This window comes from Lynx canadensis, chromosome B4, assembly GCF_007474595.2.
Source record: "Lynx canadensis isolate LIC74 chromosome B4, mLynCan4.pri.v2, whole genome shotgun sequence".
In the NCBI taxonomy this organism is placed as follows: Eukaryota; Metazoa; Chordata; class Mammalia; order Carnivora; family Felidae; genus Lynx; species Lynx canadensis.
The window spans coordinates 110,781,707-110,809,566 of record NC_044309.1 but is presented as its reverse complement, the minus strand read 5'-3'; the positions used below and the strand labels follow the sequence as shown (position 1 = coordinate 110,809,566).

At 38.8% G+C, this 27,860-nt stretch overlaps 1 long non-coding RNA gene and 1 pseudogene across 1 annotated transcript in view; both read left to right on the top strand.

The window, feature by feature from the left end:
- The first annotated feature begins 14,283 nt into the window (after positions 1-14,283).
- LOC115519406 overlaps positions 14,284-27,860 on the top strand; it is a 48,634-nt gene continuing 35,057 nt past the window's right edge. The window contains exons 1-2 of the long non-coding RNA XR_004343893.1: positions 14,284-14,433; positions 14,621-14,837. This is a non-coding gene — a long non-coding RNA (uncharacterized LOC115519406). The remainder of the gene's footprint in view (positions 14,434-14,620; positions 14,838-27,860) is intronic.
- On the top strand, positions 20,875-21,378 carry LOC115519404 (annotated as a pseudogene).

Here is a 27,860-nt window from a genome sequence, read left to right as displayed (position 1 = left end):
AAGGTTAGTTGGCCATATGTTTGTGGGTCCATTTCTGGGTTCTCTTTTCTGTTCCATGGATCTGAGTGTCTGTTTTTGTGCCAGTACCATACTGTCCTGATGATTACAGCTTTGTAATACATCTTGAAGTCCATTTTTTTTTTAAGTTTATTTATTGAGAGAGAGAGAGAGAGAAAAACATGAGTGGGGGAGGGGCAGATAGAGAGGCAGAATGAGAATCTCAAGCTGGCTCCATGCTGTCAGCACAGAGCCTGAATAGGGGCTTGATCTCATGAACTGTGAGATCATGAGCTGAGCCAAAACCAAGAGTCAGATGCTTAATTGACTGAGCCACCCTGGTGCCCTTCAGCTTCTGAATTTCTTTTTTAAAAAAATTTTTTTTCAACGTTTTTTATTTATTTTGGGACAGAGAGAGACAGAGCATGAACGGGGGAGGGGCAGAGAGAGAGGGAGACACAGAATCGGAAACAGGCTCCAGGCTCTGAGCCATCAGCCCAGAGCCTGACGCGGGGCCTCGAACTCACGGACCGCGAGATCGTGACCTGGCTGAAGTCGGACGCTTAACCGACTGCGCCACCCAGGCACCCCTAGCTTCTGAATTTCTTAAAATGCAGCTTTATTCTTAGACTTATTAGAAATCCCTAATAGATTCTTGCAAAAGGCTACAAATTTTGTTTTTGGAGATGTAATAACTTTGTCTTTGATCATTTTCTGTGACCCCGTAAGTATTTTAACAGGGAGTTAGGGTGGGCTGAAAAATAAATTTTAAATCTATTTTCTTTATAAATACTCCTTCAAGTCCTGTAAATTAGCAATTATTATCTGAATTATCAGAATTCAGGAAACTGAAGGCTCAGAAAAGGAGGATAAACAACAGAGAGAGGGGTAAACTTCCTGCTACCTCTGACGTGGTCTCTGCAGTTTTCACACATCCCGTTAAGCATGCTTTTTTCAACTGGACCTTGTAGTTTTTTGTTTTGTCCTTCTTCATAACTCTCTAGATGGCATCCTTTAAAAGGCAACTCTCTTGCAAACAGGCAGGCTCTAAGCAATATCTTTGTAGTCAGTCCCTTGCTGAACCAGCTTTTGGTGTCAGCATCCATTAGACTGAATACCATAAGCTGCCCATCACCAGCAAACTGTCAACGAATTATCCCCGATCACCTTCATCCACCTTGTTTGGTCCTTGTCGTGAACCTAAAAAACAGAAAAAGTCCAAGAGTTTTGGACCAGTGCTACTCAAAGTGCAGCCTCCAGACTGGCATTGGAGTGGCTTTGGACTATTTGTCTGCAATAAAACAAGTATGGAAATTGAGAACAAGCATTCAGAAACTTTTATGGCAATCTGACATTGCCCTGAGTTCCAAGTGTATGCTCAGTGGGCCCTGCCCTGCTTGCTCTCAATTGTACAGAGACACTTTCCCAATCTCTTTTGTCCTTGTCCCAGAAATGGCCCTTGATCTGAATCCCAAATACTCGGAGTCTGAGAAAGACCCATTAAGATGGAGAAACAGGGCTTTCTCTCCCAGGTGCTCCACCAAGACTTCTTCTAATGATAGTGACAGAATAGTTCATGTCTTCTCTAGCTCATGTCGAGTTCAGGTGGTGTTAAAGCAACATGAGCATGAATTGAAGCTTCTCACTGTCATAGAAATGCCAAATCTATCTCTAGGTTGCAATTAAATTAGGAGGCCAGGCTGTTCAGTTGTGGCCCCATATAATGTGGCATAAGCCAGGTCTCAGAGATGTGATAAGTTATTTAGCGCCATCTGCTACAATTTCACTTATGGGACTGTTAAAATAATTTTTTTTCTGAAATTAGGGAATTTATTTTTTTAAATTCCCCAGTGGAATATCTTTTATGTAATACCTTGTGTGTGCTGTGTTCCAAAGAGTAAGCTAATGCATCCAATGAATTTACTTTAAGAAGAGACTTACATTGTGTGTTGCATGGGTGTATGTGCTTGTCATGTGTGGTAGATAGATCAGTATTAAGAATAGCGGCTGCAGTTCCAGACTTTTGTTAAATTGAAGAACTGAATTGGTGAAGGGCAGGGCAGGGTACAACATTCTTTTTTTAAAAATTTATTACAATTATTTATTTTTGAGAAAGAGAGAGACAGAGCACGAGCAGGGGAGGGGGCAGAGAGAGTGGGACACAGAATCTGAAGCAGGCTCCAGGGCTCCAGCGGTCAGCATAGAGCCTGACGTGGGGCGCGAACCCACGCACCATGAGATCATGAACTGAGCTGAAACCGAGTCAGACGCTTAATCGACTGGGCCCCCCAGCTGCCACCAGGTGCTCCCAGGCTATAACATTCTTAAGAGACTCGGGTATTAAATAGAATCTGTTTCAAGCTCTTAAGACATTGTGAGATGAATAGTCTTTTCTTCCTGTTCACATATCAAAATCTTTTTGGTTTGGACCCAAACCACTGTTTACAATGTCTAAAATTGTTTCCTTTCTTAGCCCATCTGCCAACACTGATTCTTAGTAGTTCATTTATTTATTCATTTAAGAAACACTTCCGGGGCTCCTATTGTGTGTCCAGTATTGTGCTAGAGGTAGGCCCTTATCTTTACAGGGGAAACCCACAACAAATCAGCGATGATAGCAGATTGTACGTTGTGGTAAATACTTTCATAGATGGGATATATGGGAGCACAGAGGGTGACACATTTAAATCGGAAGAAAGGAAATTAGAAACAAACTTTGCAGGGGAGGTGACATTTGGGTTGAAATTTGAGGAATAAGAAATAGCTGCCCAAAGAATGTCTTCCTCATGGGTGTGTCCTTGCACGTGTGTGTGTGTGTGTGTGTGTGTGTGTGGTGTGTTTGCGTCTGTGGGAACATCCTCAGTAGAGGGGTGACAGCATGTTAGAAGGCACAGAATCATGAGTGAGGAAGATATCCCAGAGCAAGTCTAGGTAAGAGATCCCAAATCTCCCTATATCCTAAGTGCCACAAAGAGGGACTCTTTCATTCAGTGATGTACTCCCAGAGCTTGGCTGGCAATTAATAGGAGCTCAATAAATATTTGTGGAACAAACGAACAGCCTTGAGTACTAAGTAAGTCCGAACTTGTTTGCAAATATCTATATATATATATATAAATATGTGTGTATATATATATATACTACAAAAAAATCATAAAAGCATAATAAAGGCTAGCTACAACTGCTAGTATCGTGCTACTATATATATATAAATATATATATATAAATATATATATAAATATATATCTATTAGAAATCCCTAATATATATATATATATACTATATATATATAGTAGCACGTACTAGCAGTTGTAGCTAGCCTTTATTATGCTTTTATGATTTTTTGGTAGTATCCCCAAAGGGAAACACTCTGCCGTATAACAGCTGTTCCCGTCCATTTATTCCCATTAGAGTCACCTGTTGTTACTTTGCCAGCAATTACTGATTGATCTGACAACTCTCTGGTTGTGTCAAGCATGGTCAGGGCTCAAAAACTCTCAAACTGCTCCTTCAGATAGTAATCCATTGTGACATACCCCTAATAAGAGGAGCTTATAATATTTTTTGAGGCTAAAGCATACACGGGAGGGTCAAGCAAATAATAGGAATATCTTTCTATGTCAAGATGTTTTAACGTGTATGCATGTTAGAATTAATGGCTAATATCAAGTTAAATCGTTAAGTCACAGCATTAAACCATGATGTGGATCCTCAGAAAGCTTCTTTGCTCTCATAATTAGACCACAAACTAGGAAATCTGTGTAAGTCCCATAAGTAGAACTTGAGCATGTGAAGGCTTGATTCACTGAAAATTGATAGTTAGCAACTGACCAGAAACTAAAGCGTCAATTGATTTGGAATTAAAACGGCAAAACTAATAAAAAAATCACTTTTGTTGAATTGAAGGGAAGGTGAGTTTCAAAGCAATCTAATAATTAGAAAATCTTTATTAGGTTAGAAGATACTGCATTTAAAATGAAATTAATTTTAAGAATGATTTATTCTGTGAAACATCAGGCTGTTTTATTGGCTTGCTTTGGAACTCACTTTCAGCGGTTTTCTTTTTACATCTCTTTGCAGATATTTTCCTAGATAAATGCCTTCTCATTGCGGGCAGTGCCTCTCTTTTTCCAAACTTCACTTGGTTCATGTTCTTCGGGAGGGTTCTTCGGTTAACCTGACCCAGCTCTGATTGCATGACCCAGCTCTGAGTGCAGGCTCACTGGGTTTCTCCCAGCCCCCACCCGTGTTGTTTTTAGAGTGTTCTTTGCCATTATCACACGGATCTGTATTAATCAAATTAATCTCCGTCTTTCATGGTCTTATGTTCAAGGCTTTTTAGTTGCAAGAGGCAGAAGGCCATTCAGGACTATTTCTAGTAAAAAGAGAGTTTATGGAAAGGAGACCAGGCATCTCTGAAATATCTGGAGGCAGGGAAAAAAGGACAGTCAAGCCACAGGAGGCCCTGGATTGCAGATCAGTACCTGAGTGTATTCCCTTCTCTCATTGGATGACTGGCCTCCTGGGTCTACTTTCTCTGCCTATTTGTTCAATTTTGCTTTCCTGTTTGCCACCTTGTTGTTGTTGTTGTTGTTTTAACTTTTTGGGTTTTTTTTAATGTTTACTTTTGAGATAGAGAGTGCCAGTGGGGGAGGGGCAGAGAGAGAGGAGAGCGCGAGAGGGAAACAGAGGATCCAAAGTGGGCTATGTGCTGACAGCAGAGACCCTGATATGAGGTTTGAAACCCACGAACCATGAGATCATGACCTGAATCGAAGGTGGACGCTCAGTCGACTGAACCACCCAGGCACCCCCATATTTGCCACCTTCTCCATGGCTGCCCTATTCTCCCTTAACCTCCGCTTGTATGTAGCTTTTGCTTATGGGTCCAGACATGACTTTCATTCTATAGCTGTCAGTATGTCTCTCCACCCCTACCCCAGGCAACTGTCACCTTACTATCTCAGCTATTAAATCTAATGCTACATCCTATGTCAGGGAATCTGATTTGCTCAGCTGAATTATAGTTGGTTTCTCCTCAGGGCAGCTGTTTACACATCACGGTTAATGGTAGGTATCATTTGGTACAAACAGATGGATTCTCTGAAAATAGGTCATGGGCAGCAGACAATGATTGATATCTCAAGTCCAGCATCCTCTCTTGGCATACTGGTCAGTGTTCTCGATTGTTTTAAGGCTACCTGACAGATTGTGACCAATGTTAGTGACTCAGAACTTTTGGGCTCCAGTGGTCTTCACTATTTTGGGTACCTACTTAATTAAAAATATTGCTATTTATTTCTAACTGCCTTATTTTTCCAGTTTGCTTTCATGCTAGGGTAGGAACCAAGTTCTATGGACTAAATGATTGTTTCTCCAAACTCCCAATGTGATGGTATTAGGAGGTGGGGCCTTTGGAAAGTAATTAGGTTCAGATGAAGTCATGAGGGTAGAGGTCCCCCAACATAAGATTAACACCCTTATAAGAAAGGACACCAGAGAGTTTGCTTCCTTTCTCCCTCTGCCCCCCTGCCACACACAGTAAAGGTTCATGTGAGAACACAGAAAGAAGGTGCCCATCGACACATTAGGAAGAGGGTTCTCACCAAGAATCAACCCTGCCGGTACCTTGATCTTGGACTTCCCAGCCTCTAGAACAGTGAGAAATATCATGTTCAGGCCATCCAGTCTCTGGTATTTTGTCAAAGCACAGCTTGAGCTAACTAAACCACCAAGCATTTATAGTTTTGCTTCCATTCATAGATATAGCCCCTGTCAGTAGTTAAATCCCAGAGTGCTCAGGTCTCCAGGAGACAGGATTCAAAGCCCAACCTCTCTGGACACCAAAACAATGCCCTTCCAGCATTGTTCTCTGCTCTGTGTCTCTCTGCCTTTCACCCCACATTTGTAAAACAAACAAACAAAAACACCTCTAATTTCAGCCAACCAAAAGTAAGTTTCAAATATTCTCTCTCTTAAAGATTTTATTTTTAAGTAATCTCTACCCCAACGTGGGGCTCAAACTCAAACCCCGAGATCAAGAGTACATGCTCTACTGCCTTTGAGCCAACCAGGCGCCCCCTTGAATATTTTCAGCACGTCAAATTATAGTGTTTAGTTCAGTTGACAGAGAACCTTAGAAGACTTGTTTCGAGTTTATAAATTAGTCACGGAACTTTTTCTTTTGTATTTTTTCACTGGCAGAGCTTCTATTGTATGCCATAGCTTCAGCCTTTGACATTACTGTTATGAAATTCAAAAATAGGGTTCATTTAAATTTGTTTTTCCTCAAAATATACCTTGGGTTCTTGCCATTGTCACAGGGAGCACATATAAAGCAGCTTGGAAGTGTGCTTTCTTCCAAGTCTGGCCTATCTTTTGTCAAGCTCTTGGGTAACCAGGGGCCTTTTAGAATTTCCCCAATTAGCGTTTAACTAGATATGATAATCTGGAATTAGGGTTTACTGACTTTAGAGATGCAACAGAGGAGGAGATCCTAATGGAGTCTGGAGACCAGAACTGCAGGTTGGGCTCTACTTCTTAATAAGTTATTACTATGTGACCTTGAGGAAATCCTGTCTGCTTACCCAGCCTCAATTTCTTAACCCATGAAAGGGAGCAATCATGCCTCAATACCTCACAAGAATGTTGTGGAGATAAAATAATGTATGGGAAAGCACTTTGTACACTGAAAGGTAATATAGAAACTGTAAGTGGATATTATTATTTATTTTATGAGCCAGTAGAAATCAAAGCCCTGGTTCATTGCCAGGAGGATTTTCCTCACAGATCTAATTCTTAAAGCTTGGCTTTGCCGAGTTAATGAGTACTTTCCAAATAAAGATCCCTTTTACTGCTTTGATTTTGGTGAACTTCCCTTTACTCTGATTCAAAGTCACATGGGAAGGAGCTCTTGTAAGCCATTGTTTAATTTAGACTTTTCATACTGCGTGTATGTCGGCTATTCTCTGGTTTCAGTCTCCAAGGAGCCTTTGAGGGCAGACCGTGCTTCTTTGCCTTACATATAGTTTGGCAGCAAATGAGATGTTTTCATAGGGAGGAAAAAAACTCACAGTATGTAACCTGTCACCTCAAGGAAGAAGCACATCCTGTTCTAAAGAAGTTGCTTCAGAGCCGGCCCGAGGACCATACCGGTGTTTTTACTTACGACTCAGGCAATAGCCTGGGATGATGTTTTAAGGAGAGAGTTTGTTACATGAATTGTAATAACAATGTGAGAAGCCATCATACAAAGCTCTTTATTTAGTAACTTAGACTTCTGGTCCGGGACCCTCAATTCTGTTTAGCATGCCTACAACTTTCCATGCTAATACACAGGAGAAGTACAAAAATGACGTTTAAAAATCGTTAGATAAAAGCAGATATGCCTTAATTTAGCCTTAGATGTAAAGGATGCAAGCAATGGATAGTTGACTTGCCTTTCCCTTTCCTAAGTTCACTTGAATGGTTCCAATGGAGATAATTGTTCCAAGTTTTTGTGTTAAATCTCACCTGTTAATGATGCTTGAATCCTGTTCTTACTAAGCTTCCGGCATCCAGTCATTAGCGCTAGGGAATGGAGCAAGAAGGAACTTTAAAGAAATGAATGGCTTTTACAATCTTTATTCCATTGTTATTGTCTGAAGCTCTATAAAATGTGGAAGAACTGAAAACAAGCCCCACACATCCCCTGTCCCTTGCCTTTTGTGTTGTACTTTACCAAACTCTGGGAGAATAGTATTGCTAATTGAAAGTTTATTCCCATCCAGGCACCTCAGCAGAATCCCACAGAGCCAGGTCAACAGGCGAAGCTACCAAAGTGTCCCAATCTCTTGTGATTTTCTCCTCTTCTCTCCATCCTAGTGCATTATCTGGGGTTGAATTAAAGTGTCAGGCCACAGAATAGACAGATCGTTCACATGGTATATTCACTTCCTGAAACCCACATCTGGTGGGAGTAAATGCAGGACTGAGATTCTAATATTATAACTCATGGTTCTATTTTCTGCCCCTCATTCAGTGGCTTCCTTTATGAGTTATAGATGAAAGTGAAAATTAACTACAATTTTAAAAATATGAAATTTTGGACCTAAAGCCAAGAAATCTTAGTATGCTAATAGCAATAGAGCAAGATTTTGTTTTTTTTTACCCTAAGTCCTAGTTTTCATTAGTGTCATAATTCTGTATCATAAGAAGCCCTGGGAGATGGGGAATGTCAATAATGTGAAAGCTATCACCCACCAGCCTGCTTTTAATGTGGGTAGCTCTTGCAAGATCTATTGCCGGAATTTCTGGATTCTCAGATGGCGTTTCACATGAGTGCCATGAACAGGTACAGCCACTAATGAACTCTTTGTCCTAGAACTATTGGAAATATTCAGAGAACAAATGATCTAATATCAGGCTTTATGTAGACAGGGCTCTTGCTTTGAGTGTGAAGTTGGTTCTTAAATTCTAAATTTGTGAGATCATCAGGAAAGTTCAAGAAATATTTAGGAGATAATAGTCAGTGGTTGGCTAGTACAGAGCTTCATGGCACAGAGAAGTTAAGGACAGAGATGGAAGAATGTTTTGGTTTCTTATTAATTTCACATTATTCCTAGAGTGACTACCATTGTAATCTCTGGATATACTGATGATAGTTATTACAAAAAACATTTGAAAAATATGTATAAAAACTTAGAGTCTCATTGCAGTGGGGAAGTTAACAGTGACACAGACTTGTGTTTGAATCCCACATCTGCCAGCTGCTAGCCAAGTGACTTTGGGCACGTTAAACATTATTAACATTTCCTGATCCAGAAAATGGCAGTAAAATATTAACCTCAGAAGTTTGTAAGAATTAGGTAATAGGTTATGTAATATGAAATATATAAACTAGTTCTCACATATTTAAACCTGTCTGGAACATGGTGAACAATAAATTTAAGTCATCATTTCCTCCCTAGATGGTTGAAGTACCTCCTTACTCGTGTCCCTGCTTCTGCTCCGACTTTGCCTCATTCTATTCTCAACATGGCAGCCAGAATGAGCCTGTTACAATTAAGTTGGATGGTGTCATTTCTTTTGCTCAAAACCTTCTGATGGTTTCTGAGTCACTCAGAGGAAAAGCGTTATAAATGCCTGGTATTTTTTTTTTTTTAAGATATAATTTTTTAAAGTAATCCCTACACCCAACATTGGGCCTGAACTCACAAGCCCGAGATCAAGAGTTGCATGATTGGAGCACCTGAGTGGCTCAGTCGACTAAGCGTCTCAGGTCATGATCTCCACAGCTCATAGGTTCACCCCTGCATCGGGCTCTGTGCTAACAGCTCAGAGCCTGGAGCCTGCTTCGGATTCTGTGTCTCCTTCTCTCTCTCCTCCCCTCCCCTGCTCATGCTCTGTGTCTCTCTCTCAAAAATAAATAACATTAAAGTAATAAATAAATGAATAAAATAAGATAAAATAAATTGAGTTAGTCCTTAAAAGACAAAAAACAAAGAGTTGCATGCTTTTACCAACTGAGCCAGCCAGGCACCCTGGTATGTTTTTAATTTCACCTTCTTCTCTCCCTTTTGACTGTCTGTTTGCAAACACACTAGCCCCTCCTTACTGTGCCTTCAATATTCCAGAAAGTTCTCCCCACCACCTAATACTCTTTACCTGTGTCCACTGTTTTATTTTCTACAAATCACTTATCACCAACTAACCTTCTATATATTTACTTGCTTTATAGCATTGATTGGTTGTCTTTCCCTGTTACAAGAGAAGATTCATGGGATGAGGATTTCATTTTGTCTGCTTCGTTCACAGCTCTATCCCTAGTGCCCAGAACAGAGCTTGGTACGTAGAACTTCTCAACACATATTTGTTCAGTTAGTTTTGAAAGACTGAACAATGGGAGCCATTATTAGTGAATTAGTGGATCTCTTAGTAATTAGTGCATGTACATGATTATTCACCCATTCAACAAACATTGGTGAAGCACATAATATAAGCCAGCATTACATTAGTTGTTGGAAATAGAGCCAGAAAAAAAAGACACATGGCTCCTGCCCTCTTGGAGCTTATGGTTTTAGTGCTGCAAGAATTGCACTGAGTAGATACTTCTAATTGTGAGAAGGTGAAAGATTTTTTTTTTCATACTACTTAAGTATGAACTTTATTTGAAGTTTTTCAGTATCTTTAAACATTACGTTTGAAACTTCAAAAACTTATTTTGTTTATCATTGTTATTTTCAAAAGGAGTTTAAGGTAGAATTAGAAGATTACATTCTAACTTTTTTTTTTATTCAAGTATAATCAACATCTTCTAACTTTGTTTTTAGGACTGTGAAAGAAAAGAGTTCTGGGACATCCCCCTGGCGATTGGCTTTAAGTCTTAAATATTTGTTCTCGGGGCGCCTGGGTGGCGCAGTCGGTTAAGCGTCCGACTTCAGCCAGGTCACGATCTCGCGGTCCGGGAGTTCGAGCCCCCGCATCGGGCTCTGGGCTGACTGGCTCAGAGCCTGGAGCCTGTTTCCAATTCTGTGTCTCCCTCTCTCTCTGCCCCTCCCACGTTCATGCTCTGTCTCTCTCTGTCCCAAAATAAACGTTGGGAAAAAAAATTTTTTAAATATTTGTTCTCATCCTTATGATCAGATCAGCATTACATTTAAAAGCACGTATGATAACTTTTAGATCCACTGCAATGCACGTGACTTACTAAAATGTTACTCAGCCTTCTACACTAATTTTAATTTCATATTTCACTTCATGATAACTTGATATAGTGTCTCTTCACAAAGCAATATTATCTTAGAGTTTGCAATTTTGTTAATCGCTTGGTGATTAGAATATATATTTCAAACTTCTCATTTCATTATGCTGGCTTCTAGCTTAGATTTTAAAAAATGATTACCAGATTTTATTTAAGATTTTCCATTCTCTGATGAAGAGAGTAAGCTATTAAAGGTCCATTCAATCAGGTAAGTCAGTGTCATGTAGGTTTTTAAATTATTCTAAATTAATTCATCTTTAGTTTGAATTTGTTCAAAATAGTCTCTGCTACTTAGTAGTTTTGATTCAAAAATCACCGTTTAGCCAGTCTGATGCTGGATATGATTTCAATGAGATCCTCCTTCACAGTATTATTTCTGTGAAGGCATTGCATCAGCTTGCATGGTCACACTGAATTTGCCATGTTAAATGCAAGTAACACAAGCTTAACCATGCAAAGGAAAACCGTCACAGTCAGAGTAATCAAGTGGAAGTTTTGAAATACTCCCTTTTCTAATCACAAGAGGTTAACGAAATTGTAAACTCTAAGATAATGTTACTTTGTGGAGAGACCTGGGTCAAATTATCATGGGTAATTCTCAAATGGAATTTAAAATAGGTAGGAGGAAGTTCCAGTTGATTGCGATCTGGCCAATCTCAAGGCTATGATGATCACCTGTTTCGCATTTACTAGGGTCATATTTGTCCTTGCATGGGTATCATTGAAATCAAGGCCTCCGTTTGGGAAGCATTACAATAGTTTTCAATAGCATCTTCTGCCTATTTTCTTAACAAATGGGAAGCCAGATTGCACCACAGAGTGTGTGAATAGGAAAAAAAAAATGTAAAAGTCTAACTTGTTAAAAACAAATAATAATGATGAAATTGGTAACACAGGGCTTGAATGAAAAATAAGAAAGAAATTTTCCTATAATTAAATTGGAAAGGTGAAAGACTGAAATGGAAAAAAAAATATTTAGTTCTAAGATCTAGCCTGCACTTAAATTTTATTTTATTTTATTCCTATAGAAAGAGAAAACCAATCATTCTCTCTCAAGGGATATAGAATTGCCACTTTCAAATAAGACTGACACAAATAACAGTAACTTTTACACTAGAAGACTGTAAGCTAGAAAATACATTTGAAAAGTCCAAGAAAAGGAAAATTTTTTGTGTGTGATATGTTCTTGATAAGATCCCAGACAGCCTTTAAATAAGATTCCTCCACTAACTTCAAAATCCTTTAGTGATGAGTATTTGATTTCTTAGTAGCCTGCATTGTAATTCCATTGTATTCAACTAACATTCACAGAGTGCTTATTATGGGGTAGATGCCGAGAACACAAAGGACAATGTGCCCTGATTCTAGATTCAAGGAACTTCTGTAGTGAGTCATGAGAATATACACGGAGGAAGCTAAAATTTGTTGACCACTGAGCTATCTGGTAGACCTTTTTAGGGGCAGTTACATACTTTAGTGCTTTTAATATCCTTATGGAAAAATTATAAGGATCGATATTATATGGACTAGCCATTTTATTACTGAAGAGCTTGAGGTCACCCAGTGAGTAGGGGAGCGAGAATTCAGCGTTAGGTCTATCTGCTGCCAAGGACTAATTCTTTCCACCCTGGGATGCTGAAAAGAGAAATATGTATACATATATACAAACAATACATATATTTATACAGATATAGATAAGTGAGTGTATATTTATATACACATGTACATAAACACAAATATATATAAGCCCACATTTCTATAGGAGCCATACATAGACATACAAGGGCCTCCTTTGTTATCTAAATCACATACTATTTTATATTTATATTTTTTTAAACAAAGATTTTTTTTAGAGGCAGTTTTATTTATTTATTAAAAAAATTTGTTTAATGTTTATTTATTTTTGAGATAGAGACCAAGCATGAGCCGGGGACAGAGAGGCAAGGAGGGACCCAGAATCCAAAGCAGGCTCCAGGATCCGAGCCCGATGCGTGGGCTCAACTCACAAGGACAGTGAGATCATGACCTGAGCCCAGTCGGGCCACTCAACCGATTAAGCCATCCAGGCGCCCCTAGAGCAGTTTTAGATACAAAGCAAAATCAAGGAGAAGGTACAGAGATTTCTTATATACCTCCTGCTCCCACACATGCATAACCTCCCCATTATCAACATTTAGTATGTTTGGTACATTTGTTACAATTGATAAACCTACGTTACACATCATAATCACCCAAAGTCCATGGTTTACATTAACTAGGGTTCACTGTTCATGTTGTGCATTCTACGGGTTTGGACAAATGAATAATGGCATGTATACCATTGTTACAGAATCATACAGAGTATTTTCACTGCTCTAAAAATCCCCTGTGCTCCAACTACTTATTACCCCCTCCCCAACCCCTGGCAACCAGTGAACTTTTTACTGTCTTTTTTACTGTCTTTTTACTGTTTTGCCCTTTCCAAAACATCATATAGTTGGAATAATATAGTATGTCGTTTTTCCAGATTGGCTTTTTTTCATTTAGTAACATGCATTTAAGTTTCCTCCATGTGTTTCCTGGCTTTAACAGTTCATTTCTTTTTAGCACCAAATAATATTTCTTGTCTGGATGTATCACAGTTTATTTATGCCATTCACCTACTGAAGAACATTTTGGCTGCTTCCAGGTTTGGGAAATTATGAAATAAAGCTGTTATAAAGATTCATGGGTAGGTTTTTGTGTGGACGTAGGTTTTCAACTCCTTTGGGAAAATATCAGGAGCGCGGTTGCTGGATTATTTGATAATCAAGTGCATTTTTATGTGTTACATAAGGTTTTGGTAAATACAGCCCACATTTCATTGTTTCAATGGAAAAAATAATGCATTACTAGAGTGCATCGTGTTTCTCCAAATAACACTATTGCATTTTAAGTACTTACAATCTCTAAGGGATTTCTTACATAATATAAAGCATTTTACAAAACCGCTGATCTAATTATTTAATAATTAATCAGTCATTAGTGCAAATGTTTGAATGCAGAATGCAATACAATGTGCAGTATCAGATACGAATTATAATTTCCTCCTGCAATGGCAAGCACTAGTAGTGTAGAGAAACCATGATGTGATGTTAGAATTACACCAGGAATTCAAATAACAAGTAGCAAAATAAAATAAGTCCATTGAAAACAGTTATTGATTGAAAAGTTGCTGAGATTGAAGAGGTTGCTGAGGTGAAAGGAGAGGAAAAAATAGAAGGGTGGTCACTATTGCTGTTTGCTGTCGGTGAAGGGGAAGGGGCACTGTGCTGGTAGGGGAGTGAGTGGGACAGGAAATGCTTGAGGTTTATCTATGTCCAGGTCCAAGAAACTGGTGGACAGAGACTGTCTTTCTTGATGTTCGAGACTCCAGCAGCAGATGACTATAAACCACCATCTGAAGCCTTAGCTGAAGCAATGGGACGAAAACAAAAAACTTAAAATGGACATATTGATATGGACACCCTGCGTTACTATTTATAACTGCATTTTGGAAGATGATGCTTTTAACACTTGTCCTGGCCACATTCATTTGCAAGGGCATTTAATTTAATTTATTATTTTATTTATTTTTGTTCTTTTAAAGTTTTGGCACTGAGAGTGTTCATGGCTCTCTTCCTGTTTCCCCCGTCAACAACCAGTGATGGAGCATGGAATTGAATGAGTTCCTTGGTGTAGGTACTGTACCTGCGATGCTAAGGGTTTCTCATTATCTTCACTGTCCACTAAACCCAACTTCTTTAGCATGGCTTGTGATGTTTGCTTTGTACCACTCTCTCAAAACCTTGCAAGTTAGTGACAAACGGCCAACCAGTTTCCTTGTAAACTTCACTCCTTCTTATTCTGATTTTCATCTCCCAGCCTGACTGATGAATCTGAGAGCCTGATGAATCTGATATTGCATGGGACACATCTCACATGCCACCTCAGAGTCTCTTGTCATTTCTTCCCTCTCTTGGGATACATCATTCTTCTGCTTGAAGCAACCAGCCACATGTCTCGATAAGAAGTCAAGACTTGATAAATATGATAAAACGTTATGGAGATGGGTGATGAAACCCAGAAAGTCCACTGGGAGGTAAGAGACAGGAAGGAACTGGAAAAAGAAGTTTTAGCCCCCTTCTTCTTTCCAGTGGACTACTCTAAGGCATGGTTTCTCTGTATAGCCTAAAGTTGTATTATGTCGTATCATACATACCCTGTGGCCTAAAGGAGTCACCTGCTACCATCTGCATGTGCCTTCTTGAAATACAGTTTATATCAGCGGCCAGCAAGGTAACACATTATCTTGTATTCCTTCTGGTCCTTCACTATCTCATTTTCCCTTTCCTTTCCTCATGCTTCCTGGTGTTGTACATTCATTAAAAGTATTAGAGCTTAGTCTGTGCCGCAACTTTGTTTTCTAGGTAATCCAGGCCAATGCAGATCAAAGCAGTGTTGGCTGCTTTAGTCCTCTGCACGAGATATTGCATGTTGAGATGGTACATTGATTTGACATTGTTTTTCATCTTAGAGCCATTTTGATGCATGGTGTATTAGTCAGTAGTAAAAATGCTTCTCAGATATAATCTAGAAGAGAAAGTGTTATAGTATCATCAAATATTTTGGAGTTTGGCTTCATGACAAAATTTTTATGACATCATTGAGAAAACAGAATTTTAATAATTGAGAAATAGCAAATGCACTCAGGTTAATTAATGTTTTTGTATATTTTTCGGCTAGCATTTTGACATTGACTATCCTGTTGGTCAATGTTTATGCGTCTGTTTCACCAACTAATTTGAAGTACTTGAAGGTAAGGAGTGTGAAATAATTGATAAATACTTTGAATTACCTTCCAACAAATGACCATACAAAAATAAATGCAAAAATTTATATACTTTTTTAAGTGCTTATGTACATGTATAGTCTACTCATGGACACAAGATAGGGTTCCAGGGGCTCAATAAATCCCTCCACCTAAGAACTACATTCAGAAGAGACTAATGGGAAGAGAGCTTTGGAGTGTGTGGTTTTGAAGGGTCCTTGATAACAGACTAAATAGAAGTAGGGGAAAAATAGAAGTGGAAAGATACTCCATTTTAATTCAAAATTGCCTTTTCCCCTTTGATCTTTTTATCTATAGAAACAAGGATGATCATCATACCTTTTAGATTTGAGATGATTAACAGTAATAGTGATATAGAGAATATACTATACAGTGTCTATATATTTATTGCACGGAAGATAAAAAGCCTAAAAGATTTTTAATTAACAAATAAGATGGTTAAAATGGGATTTTAGAAGAGAAACTCATTGGCAGTTTTCACAATGGAGTGAAAGGAAAAGAAACTTTAATTGCTGGGTATGGAGGAGGGGAGAAATACTGACGTACAGAAATGAGATGAGTGGCCATAAACAACCACTCTCAGCATGGGTAAGAGCAAGACTTTTTTAAAGGGAAGAAATGTCATATGAGGATGAGTTATGCATTTAAAATATTTCTTCCTTTAAGAGAGGTCACTTTCACAGGAACTTACTCCCACTTAGTAATTTAGAAATGCGTGATTGCAATCATCATAAATGTTCACTTAAAATATTCAAGAAATAACTATGACTACAGTTGGTAGACTGCATGATAGATTTGCTGAGGGAATAGAAACCTCTTTTGGAGAATTTCGCACTAGATTACGTAGAGAGACGAGTTAGGATGATGTTCCCAAGAGTAATGCCGCATGTTTGATTTCTATGTGGGATGATTGGCTTCTTTCTGTTTCTCTCATCCTTAACCTCTTCCTTATGGCTCATAAGGCAGATTGGTACCAATTGGTCTACAGATCCTAAAGAACTGATAGGTCTCTCTTCTCTTTGTTTCTACTATACTTAATTCAGAACTTTTATCTTTCCATTGGATATTCCATTAGCTTCTAAAAGCAACTCTCTGCCTCCAAGCCTTCTCCATATAATGTGTTTTCTGAAGTACAGCTAGAGTATTCTTTCTGAAATACAAAGAGGGTCACATCTCTTCCCTGCTTTAAAAACTCTTCACTGATTCCTCAAGTCTGCAGAATAAAGTTAAGAGTCCTTAGCATGACTTACAATCATCCTCAATCCTATGTCCCCAGGCTTATCTCCAGTCATTGCCACCCACATGTTCAACCTCTGTATACGTGGCAGTTCCAGAGCTGCCATGTCTGTTGAGAGGCCATTGCTCTTTTTCTTTCCATATAAAATTTCACTCATTCTACTTTAAACTGAAATGTAATTTTAATACATGAACATAGATTAATCATGCAAACCATATTACAGTTCTGTCCCTGCTTTGCCCCATGAGCAGGGACAAATGTGTGATTTCCAGAGTCAACCAGATTGATAATTAGTATTTCTGGTGCTTCTCATTCTTTCTTTATCCATTTGTCTAGCTAGCTAGTTGTCACTTTTCTGATTTTAAAATTAGACATTAAGGGTGCTTGGGTGGCTCAGTCATTTAAGTGTCTGACTCTTGGTTTCAGCTCAGGTCATGATCTCATGGTTTGTGAGATTGAATCCTGCATCAGGCTCTGCACTGACAGTGTGGAGCGTGCTTGGGATTCTCTCTCTCTCTCTGCCCTACTCCTGCTCATGTTCTCTCTCTCTCTGTCTCTCAAAATATAAGTAAACTTCAAAAAAAAATAAAAAAAAAATTTAGACATGATCTCAAATAACTACTATAGAAGGTTAGAATTTAGCTCTCTTGAAGTCTTTTCTGCAATATTTGTTTACTTTCTGTACTGGGGTAAAGTCTTATTTGCCTCCTCAGTTTCCCGGGTGATGTCCAGCTCCCAGACTGTGATACTGCTCCAGGAGATAATCAGTCATTTGTCCTGAATCTTGGGGCCCTTCCTCTTGCTGCCAGAAGCACAGCTGGGCCAACTAACACAAGGTTTAACACTTCTGGCTCTTGTTACCACATCTGGATTTAGATGAAATTCCAGTGCTCGGAATGTGAAATTCATCTTCCCAATGGCTGTTGGAGGGACCAGATAACCCAACTCAGAAATGAAGGAGAATTATATCTGTGGGTAAATTTTGACCAATGAGAGGCCAACATGTAACAAATGGCCTTTATTGCTTACCATCATGTTGCATTGCTTTATATACTCCTGTCACTCATTGACCTGGATTTGTCCCTCTCCAATAAAATCTCAGTATTAAAATTTCTTTAAATATTTTATTTATATTTGAGAAAGAGAGAGAGAGAGAGAATGAGGGAAGGGCAGAGAGAGACACAGACAGAATCTGAAGTAGGCTCCAGGCTCTGAGCTGTCTGCACAGAGCCCGATGCAAAGCTTGAACTCATGAGCTGTGAGATCATGACCAGAGCTGAAGTTATACATTTAACCAGCTGAGGCACCCAGGCATCCCAAGCCTCACTATTTAAATTCTTTTGTCAGACCCAGACCCCATTTTTCCAGAGCATTCAGGCTAAGATACTTTCCTTCCCCAGTGTGTGTTTATGTGTTTGGTGTGTGTGTGTGTGTGTAGACAACTTTTAGTTAATGCAATAATCAGAATTTAAATTATCATGACTCTATACGTGCTACATATCCCAGCAAAACCAGCAAGAATGATTTTACTTTTCTCCCCCTAAAGCTTTCTATTTTCCTGGAGTTTAAAATAACATAGACGTTTGTTGTTGTTGTTCACTTAATTTCCTATGCCAATATAGAAATCTTCCCAAACATTAAAGTTCCTTTAATACGAATAAAAATGTTAGGTAACCTAACAGTTCTTTTGTCTTTGAGATTCCTACTGTAACCTTGTGTTGTCTTGTTCCAATTTGAACTCGTTGACCTTTAGGCTTGCTGTTCCACACTATTCTCCAAATTCTCTTTGCGTGTTTTTTTTTTTTTTTTTTTTTTATTCTTATTTCCTGGATCTAATGCCTTACTTTGTTTTGGTTTACAACCGCATGTTGGTGAAGCACATCCTCCAGTAGCTTCCTAAAAAAGTACATGGGAGGTAATTGATTTAAAATCTTAAATGCCTGAGATGGTCTTTTTTAAACCTTCATATTTACATAATAAATTATTTGGATAAGGAATTTTTGATTAGAAAATAAAATTTTATCAGAATTTTAAAAACACTCCATTTTTTTTCTAGTATATTGCACCACTTCTGAAAAGTTTAATGCTAATCTAATTCTCAGTTCCTTGTATATAATCAGTTATTTTCTTACGGGAAGTTTTAGTATCTTTTTCTAAATATCTAACATTTTGGATTTCATAACGTTGTGTCTTATTGTGGGTCTTATTTTGTTATAAGGTACCAGGTGTCATTTTGTAAACTGAAGTTCTTTTTAAAAATTTTTTTAAAACTATTTATTTATTTTTGAGAGAGAGAGACAGAGTGAGTGGGGGAGGGGCAGAGAGAAAAGGAACACAGAAATCTGAAGCGGGCTCCAGGTTTTGAGATGTCAGCATAGAGCCTGACACGGGACTCAAACCCACGAACTATGAGATCATTACCTGAGCTGAAGTCAGACACTTAACTGACTGAGCCACCCAGGTGTCCCTATAAACAGGTTCTTAAGTTTTAACAAATTATTTCTTGAATTCTTTCTTTGAAATATTTATGGCTCTTATTTCTTAGCTATTTCATTTATTAATAAGTGTCTTTGTGAGGTTTGTGAATTCTTTTAGGTTCTTGGGGTATAACTGGCAAAGACTAAAAACCCTATTCTCATGGAGCGTACCTTCTAATGGTAGATATAGATAAGTTAAATAAGTAACTAAAAAGTATGTTAGATAGTGATAAATGCTGAGGAATAAAAGGCCAAGAAGGGAGTTATTATTTGGGGTGTGTGTGAAATTTGCAATTTTAGATATGGGGTCAGAAAAAGCTTCACTGAGAGAGTGAGGTTAAGTTAAGACCAGAGGAATCAAAAAGTTACCTAGGTAGATCTCTGGGGGAAAAGCCATTTAGGTAGAAAAAATATAAAGTTTGAAGTACAGATGTATTTAGGAATAGTAAGGAAGCCAGAGTGACCAAACTAAAAGAAGCAAATAGGAGAGTGGGAGGGAATGAGGTTAAAAGCAATTGGGGCCCAAATTATGCCTTGTAGGTAGAAAGGAGACCATTAGAGGGTTTTGAGCAGAGGAATAACATTATCTAACACATGTCTTAATGGAATCACTTTGGCTGGTATGTTGGGAGTCTGAAAGAGGGCAAAGACAGAAGCAAATGTACTATTTCGGAGGCTGTTGCAACAAATCAAGAGAGAAGTGATAGTGGCTTGTACCAGAGTAATGGCAGTGAGGATTATGAGATGTGGTTGAATTCTTTATATGTTTTGAAGGTAGAAGTGTCATGTTTTGCTGACAGACCATATCTGAGGTGTGAGATAAAAGGAAGGAAGATGACTCAGGATTTGGCATGAGCCTAAAAAAGAAGTTGCCAAAAACTGAAAAGGAGAAAAGTACAGGAGGTGAAGATTGTTTTTATCTTTATTTCTGGGAAGAGGGAGGAAAATATAAGTTAGAAGTTTGGAATTAGGCACTGGAAGTATGAGATGTCTGTTACATACCCAAATAAAGATGTAAATTGTGAGTTTGATATTTAGCTCTGCATGTTGAGGTGACATATGTGGGTTAGAGAGATATAGATGTAGAAGCCTTCAGCATTCAGGTGGTCCATATGACCATGAGACAGGACTAGATAGCCAGGGAGTGGGTGTAGATTTTACACTGATGAGAGGGTGGAAATCTAAAGGTGAGTCTGGAGGCCTTGCCCACATTTAGAGATCAGGTTGATGAGTAAGAACAGGAAAGACAGAGAGGAAGTGGCCAGGTGTAGGAGGAAAGCAGGTATGTGTGTAGTTCCACAAGGAAAAGAAAGTTTTCCAAGAAGGTGGGAATCATCAACTCTGTCAGGTGTTACTGATAAACAAAGTGAGATGAGGACGAACCAGTGAAATTTTTTTTGGTGATCTTGATGAGAATAGGTAGGTGTAGGGAAGTGGTGAGGTGAAAATTGGACTGGAGTAGATTCAGAGAGAGAGGAGGGAAAGAATTTCAATTAGTGGGTGAAAATACATTTCTTCAGAAGATTTGCTAAAAAAGGCAATAAGAGAAATAAGATGGTATCTTCTTATGAAGATGGTACCCAAGGTGAAGAAGGAAAACTCTGCCCCTCCCAAAGCCAAAGCCGAAGCCAAAACCAAAGCCAAGGCTTTGAAAGCTAAAAAAGTGGTACTTAAAAGTGTCCACAGTCACAAAAAATATCCATATGTCACCTATCTTCTGATGGTCCAAGACACTATGTCTTTGAAGGCAGCCCAAATATCCTCCAAAGAGCATCCCTAGGAGAAACAAGTTTGACCACTATGCCATCGTCAAATTCCCCTGACTACTGAGTCAGTCATAAAGAAAATAGAGACAACACACTTGTGTTGTCAAGGCCAACAAGCACCAGATCAAACAGTCCTGGGAAGAAGACTGATGACACTGGATGTGGCCAAGGTCAACACCCTGATCAGGTTGGATGGAGAGAAGGCATATATTCGACTGCTCTTGACTATGATGCTTTGGATGTTGTCAACAAAATTGGGATCATCTAAACTGAGTCCAGCTGGCTAAATATAAATATAAATTTTTTAACCACCCACCCTCCCAAAGAAGAAAAGAAACAAAAAGAAAAGAATAAGATGGTAGCTGGAGCTTTACCTCTGTATTTTGGGAACAAAGATTATTCAGATGTTGAATATCCTAGATTGATTCTCTTATTTTCCTTCTTCTATTTTATATTTTCCAATTATTTATCTTCCTGTTCTCCGCCAGGAGAGTCTTTGATTTTTGTCTTAAAACCCTCTGTTGACTTTTTTTCTATTGTCATTTTAATTTCAAGAGCTGTTCTTTATTTTTGGGTGTTCATTATTCACACGAATTGTGAGCTCTGTTCTTGTTCTTCATTTATCAAAAGTTCTATTGAAGATATGAAAAGTAATATAATATAATATATATTTATATACATAAATAATATAATATATATTTTTGTAAGTAATAAAGCTTTCAATTTTGGTGTAATTGGGTTTTTTACAAAAACAAATAAAGGAGATTTAAGATTTATAAATATGATATAAATGATATAAGTATAATATACAAAATCCTTATGCTTAAAATATGACTTTTTTCAGTTTCTTAGTTTTGTTTTATAAGTTTAGTCTCATCCCATCTTCCTAAAGTTACTTATTAAAGTTTTTTTTCCCCCTTAAAGCCTTTCCTGCTCACCAGTCTTCTACTTTTTCTGTTTGCTTTGGTCTATATTGCATGTTAGAGGGCTTCCTCAAATATTTGGAGATCCTTGACTGTCCATGTGTAGAGTGGGTCCTGAAAAACTAATTAACAGCTCTGTGTGCCAGGGCAGCACTGGCTGGCTGCCAGCTTTCAATAGAGATGGGAACCAGCTCTTTCCTTGTAGACCTCTATTATCAATGTCTATAGGTCTTCCCCCAGGACCATTCTGTTTTTCCAGAGGAGGATCTTGCAACTTTCTGCTTAGAGAGGTAACTGCAGACTTGAGAAAGGAGTTCAAGAAACCTCACTGGTACAGAGATTTTCACTTAATCTTCTATTTCTTATATGACACCTTGCTCTTGACCTTAGCTGTGTTTGGTGTTTAAGAGTCTCTCAGGTTCAGCTTTTTCTGGAAGGAAGGCTCTTGTCTTCTGTGCAGAGTTCAAAGGTATAGTTCACTGGCTGTGCAGACTGGTAGAAGGGATAGGAGACTTCGAAAAGCTCCAGATTTGTAACCAGTCCTTTTCTTGTTTCATTCTGAATATTGGCTCTTAGAGGCTACCTGGTGGTTCCATTGTCTGAGTCTTTTTGGTATCTTATGGAGCAAATCCACTCAACTCGTACTGGGATGCCGCCTCTGTAGGCAATAGATTTCAGCCTTCTTCCCTCAGCTCAGTCACTTATCACCTCAATAGCTCCTGTCTGTCTCTCACTTCCTCACCAATTCTCTTTGTTCTATTGATTTTAAATTTTGGGGTTAAATATTTACATTATGTAATTTTAAAGAGGTTACTCAGAGGTAAGCATGTATATTCAATGCCCCATATTGACCTGTGACATCACTTACTACTCATTCATTATATTATTCATCATTCACATGTGACCTTCCCAGAGAAGACACTCCTAGACTGAGAGAGCCAAGTTCCCCCTGGGAGCTCTGACACTACTCATGGTAAGTCTCTTATGTTATCCATTGCTTTGTCTTTTTCCAGGACTATAAGCCCTAGGAGGCAAAGACAATGATTTATTTATCTTCAGAGCTCCAAAGCCCAGTACAGTGTTGAATGAATGGATATCTGCAGAATTTACCCCATTAGCCTTTTTGCAGATACGTAGTGTGGACTATAAGGGCAGCATGTACAAAAGTACAAGAGTGGATAAGTAAAATTTTATCACAGAAAAGTGGTTTTCCTATTAAATAGCTCTGTGAAACTAAGCTAATTACCCTCTTTCGGCCTCATTTCCTCGGAATTGTGACAGTAGTAATGGCCACTACAGAGGGTTTATTGGGGTAGGGGGACTAATTAATGTATGTAAAACACTTAGCCAAGCGTCTGGCTCATTATAAGCACTCAATTAACTATTATTATTTTAATTTAAATAATAATTTTGGGGTATGTTCTTAGAGATGTTATAGGGTTTTTCTTGCTTCCCCTCCCCCCCCCCATGGAATTGCCATAACCAAAGAATTTTTTTAAATATTTTTTTTAATGTTTATTTATTTTGAGAGAGAGAGAGAGTGCAGGGCAGAGGCAGAGAGAAGGAGAGAGAGAATCTCAAGCAGGCTTTGCACTGTCAGCCCGGAGCCTGACATGGGGCTTGAGCTCATGAACCATGAGATCATGACCTGAACTGAAATCAAGAGTTGGGTGCTCAACCGACTGAGCCATCCAGGTGCCCCACCAATGAATGTTTTTGATACAATATTAAGAACTAGGCCAGGTGAGAAAAGAGCCTATATTTGAAGCCCTGGGAAGAAAAGATATGGTTGGGGGTTGGGTCTGGCCTCTAGAGTGAGCTACTCTTGTTCCATTCTTTCCAAAACTCTAGGGAGATGAGTTCTCCCTTTCTTTCCATCTGAGGACACTGGAAAGTTTCAGTTTTCTTTCCTATGGAGAGTAGTTTTAAAAGGACAGATATTTCCTGATTTGTGTAATTCAAGTTTAGTTCAGTTGAAAAAAAAAATTAGAAGGAAAGTCAGAAATAATAATCATTAAAAAAAAAAAGACATTGAGTAAGTTAATGTGTGGAATCAAGGTTTTTCAAGCTACATGAAGCATGGGATTTTTGTTTTTCTAAACTCTTCAGAGTTTAGAGTGAAGGAGGGGCAGAACTTGTGGCACTGACTAATAAGAAAATATACGTAATCCCTGGATGTTGAAAATTTGCAGGATTTTTAAGCGTGTTAATTGCTTTGACACTTAAAGTAAACCAGTATTGGTCGAAAAGAATGGAAACTAACTTAAGTGTTGAAATTGGGTAACTTATTTATTCATTTTTTGGTGAGGGAGTAGAAACTGAAACTATGATGGCGAGTAAAATACACATAGTTCCTACTATGACTGAGCCTCAAGACTAATGGAAAAATAGTCTTTAAGGAAAACCCTAAATATGTAATTGTAAATTATAGGGCATTTGAGAGCTATTATCAGGGATGGGGGATTGGTAACACTGAAGGAAAGACAATTTCAGAACACGATAGGAAGGAAATATTTGGTGGGTTTGGCCACTACAGAGTCCTGTCAGGGTGATGTTTGTTATTAGGAGAGGGTAGAAGAGTCGGTGGCCGCAGAAGCCAATGAAGACCAAAAATAAGCACTGCCTTGAGAAGCATATGAAAGGACATTCTATGTTATTCTCAGGGCTACTAGGAGCCATTGAATTACCTTAGCCAAGGAACAATTCCATTCAGGTTTAGTAAAAGATTACATTGGCAACTATGAGGAGAAGTGTTTAGAAGAAGGCAAGAGGAGCCTATTGAGAACAGGTAGGGAGCTAATGTAGTGGTATTGCAAACTAGGGTGCTAGCAGTGGAAATAGAGAAAAGGGGTTGCATTCGATACTCACTTTTGGGGAAATCAGCTGGGTTCCCTTGACTGGATGTGGGGAAATGAGGGAGAGGGAGATGTCATAGATGGCTTTTGGATTTCAGAGGGAAGCTGTGAGGAAGAAGAGGCTTGAGAAAAGTATCAAGAGTCAGGGAAGAAACATAGCATGGCATAGTTAAGAGCAGTTAATAAATACAGATGGTAGCTGATTTAGGACAATTTGGCTTATGGCTTTTTGACTTTATCATGGTGTGAAAACAATATACATTCAGTAGAAACTCTACCTTGAGTTTTGAATTTCGATCTTTTCTCAGGGCAGTGATATGTGCAGGATACTCTCTGGTGACGCTAGGCAGCAACAAGGAGCCACAGCTTCCAGTTGGCCACGTGACCTCGAAGATGAACAACAGATATGCTTGCAACCATTCTGCGCACCCATTCTCATTTTCAGTACAGTATTCAATAAATTACATAAGATAGTCAACACTTTATAATAAATTAGGCTTTGTATTAGACGACTGTGCCCAACTGTAGACTCATGTAAGTGTTCTGAACGTGTTTAAGGTAGGTGAGGCTAAGCTATGACGTTTGGTAGGTTAAGTGTATTGAATGCATTTTTGACTTTTGATATTTTCAACTTATGATGGGTTTGTTGGGATGTCACCCATTGTGAATCAAGGAACATCTGTAATTAGTTTTTTCCTGTTAACCAATCCTTCCAGTTCTGGATTATGTCTTGACTTCATTAAAACTTCTCTGACCACCTGAGGCACGAATCAGTTGGCCATCACCTCACATCTTCTGGAGTACTTGCGACTCACCTGAAGTAATATGCTGCCCCTTGCACATGCTGTCCTTTATTCTGCTGACCTTGGTACATGACGCTCTTCTTTTTACATCTAGATTGTAAACTCAGTGGCAGGGGACCTGTTCTTATACTCCTTTGAATACTCAAAATCATTTATTAGCATTTGTACATAGTGGGGTCTCAATAAAGATTTTTTGACTATTTAATAATTGGAAATATTATCACTTTGAGAGAAATTTTGAAAAGGACGTGTTATTGTTAGTGATTCTTCTCTCATATCTCATATCTTCTCTCGTATCTTTGTTAGTGATCTTCTCTCAATATCTTTGTGAGGATGCAATATAAAGAACTATAGAATTGGGGGCCTGGGTGGCTCAATCGGTTGAGTGTCCAACTCTTTTTTTTTTAATTTTTTTTATGTTTATTTTTGAGAGAGAGAAAGAGATAGGACATGAGTGGGGGAAAGGCAGAGAGAGAGGGAGGATACAGGGAGTCTGAAGCAGGGTCCAGGCTCTGAGCTGTCAGCACAGAACCTGACACGGGGCTCGAACCCACGAGCCGTGAGATCATGACCTGAGTTGAAGTCACTTAGCTGACTGAGCCACCCAGGTGCCCTGAGTGTACAATTCTTGATCTCTGTGCAGGTCATGACTTCACAGTTTGTTAGATCGAGCCCTGCTTTGGGCTCTGTTCTGACAGCATGGAGCTGCTTAGGATTCTCTCCCCCCCAATAAAAAAATAAACTTAAAAAAAAAAAAGAACTAGAGAATTATTTATAGCAGCTATAGTTTATTGTAATCTATAAGTTTAGTAAAGAGAGACTGAGGGAATCCTGCGTATTTGTTTTTAAGTCTCTGTATTCATTGTTCCTGTTAGAGGTGATGGGTGCATTTGGAAAAAAAAGGTGATGGTGGGGTGGAGGGAGGAGGGGATGAATGAGGGGAGGAAGGGAGGTGAGAGAAGACTTACTAAAATACACACAAAACGTGGGTCTGTGTAATCCGTGAAAAATGTTGCAATGAGGCCCAAAGAGTGCTCTAAAATGATGCCTATAGTGGTACAAGTCACACCCACTACCTTCTATGCCTCATAGTTAGTGGTGAATGTGGGACAGGGCATGCTGACCCTGTGGCTCTTTGATGGGCTTCTCCAACTCCTCGTTTGTCTCAGACTGCTTGTAAAGCAGCCTCTTACAACTTCCTTTGTCCATCATCCTTTGGAGTTTTGTAAGTGAGGGTGGGGACAGATGATCACTGCTGCCACTTATCTATAAGCTCCTGCTGTTATTATTAATCATAGTTTGCTCTTTACTAATGTGAGCACTTACATGGAAATAAAAGGCATTAATTGAATAGCTCATGTATGGTAGGATTTGGGGTAGGCAGCTTTGAAGACATAGATGTGAAAAAAACCCCAAAATTTATGATCTCAAAGAGCATACAGTAGCAAAGTCCAGTGTGTACATAGACATACAACTTTTCACTATGGTAGTAGAGATTTTTTTTTTTCTATAGAAAGCTTATCTATTGGTATTTAAGGCTTTAGAAATCAGGATTAGCAGCTTTATTTCTCCATGTGTTAGCTATGTGATCTGGGCAAGATACTTAATTTTTCTGAGCCTTATTTAATGTTTATTTATTTTGGAGAGAGAGACAGAGACAGAGACAGAGACAGAGCATGATTGGGGGAGGGGCAGAGATTGAGGGAGACAGGATCTGAGGTAGGCTCCAGGCTCTGAGCTGTCAACACAGAGCCCGATGCAGGGCTCAAACCCACAAACCACGAGATCATTACCTGAGCCAAAGTCATACGCTCAACCCACTAAGCCACCCAGGTGCCCCTCTCTAAGCCTTATTTGCATTAGTCCCGAAATGAAGATAGTAACACCTTCATTCTAGGGTTGTTGTAGAAATTAAATAAAATAATACAGTCAAAGCTTCTAGTGTATGTATTGTACATGTTGAGTGCTTAATAAATCATATATATGCAAACATGAAGGTCTATTCCACTTGTCTAACAAGTGCTTTCATATTCATTTGTAGTTCTGATCTTTCTTTTGCAAAGACAAAGTTGATGATAATGATCTATTTCTTAGGGCTGAGTCAGACCAGTTGGCCCAAGGACCCACTGTTTCTTCACAGCCCATGCAGCACCCTTCCATGGTTTAGCCTTCCGCCCACTCCACCCTTCCTTCTCCCTCCTAATTGCTTCCC